Raw genomic sequence first — 1,418 nt, 5'->3', positions numbered from 1 at the left:
TGGAGAAAGTTTTAGTGGTCTGGATAGAAGATCAGATCAGCCACAACATTCCCTTAAGTCAAAGCCTCATCCAGAGCAAGGCCCTGACTCTCTTCAATTCTGTGAAGGCTGAGCGAGGGAAGGAGGCAGCAGAAGAAAAGTTTGAAGCTAGCAGAGGTTGGTTCGTGAGGTTTAAAGAAAGATGTCGTCTCTATAACATAAAAGGACAAGGTGAAACAGCAAGTGCTGATGTAAAAGCTGCAGCAGGTTATCCAGATCTAGCTAAGATAATCAGTGAAGGTGGCTACACTAAACAACAGCTTTTTCAGTGTAGATGAAACAGCCTTATATTGGAAGATGATGCCATCCAGGACTTTCATAGCTAGAGAGGAGAAGTCAATGCCTGGTTTCAAAGCTTCAAAGGACAGACTGACTCTCTTGTTAGGGGCTAATGCAGCTGATGACTTTAAGTTGAAGCCAATGCTCATTTACCATTCTGAAAATCCCAGGACCCTTAGGAATTATGCCAAATGTACTCTGCCTGTGCTCTATAGATGGAAAAGCAAAGCCTGGATAACAGCACATCTGTTTACGACACGGTTTACTGAATATTTTAAGCCCACTGTTGAGACATACTGCTCAGAAAAAAAGATTCCTTTCAAAATACTATTGCTCATTGACAATGCACCTGGTCACCCACGTGCTCTGAAGGAGATGTACAACAAGATTAATATTGTTTTCCTGCCTACAAACACAATGTCCATTCTGCAGCCCATGGCTCAAGGAGTCATTTCGACTTTCAAGTCTTATTATTTAAGAAATACATTTTGTAAGGCTGTAGCTGCCATAGACAGTGATTCCTCTGATGGATCTGGGCAAAGTAAATTGAGAACCTTCTGGAAAGGATTCACCATTCTAGATGCTATTAAGAACATTCATGATTCATGGGAAGAGGTCAAAATAACAACATTAACAGGAGCTTGGAAGAAGTTGATTCCAACCCTCACGGGTGACTTTGAGGGGTCCCAGACTTCAGTGGAGGAAGTCACTGCAGATGTGGTGGAAATAGCAAGAAAGCTAGAATTAGAAGTGGAGCCTGAAGATGTGACTGAATTACTGCAATTGCATGATAAATCTTTAACAGACGAGGAGTTGCTTCTTATGGATGAGCAAAGAAAATGGTTCCTTGAGATGGAAACTACCCCTGGTGAAGATGATGTGAAGATTGTTGAAATGACAACCAAGATTTAGAATATTACATAAACTTATTTGATGAAGCAGCGGCAGGGTTTGAGAAGATTGACTCCAATTTTCAGAGAAGTTCTACTGTGGGTAAAATGCTATCAAACAGTATTGCATGCTACAGAGAAATCATTCATGAAAGAAAGAGTCAGTCGATGTGGCAAACTTCATTGTTATCTTATTTTAAGAAATTTCCA

This window comes from Hipposideros armiger, unplaced genomic scaffold (assembly GCF_001890085.2).
Source record: "Hipposideros armiger isolate ML-2016 unplaced genomic scaffold, ASM189008v1 scaffold_840, whole genome shotgun sequence".
Taxonomy (NCBI): Eukaryota; Metazoa; Chordata; class Mammalia; order Chiroptera; family Hipposideridae; genus Hipposideros; species Hipposideros armiger.
This window is presented reverse-complemented; position numbering follows the sequence as displayed.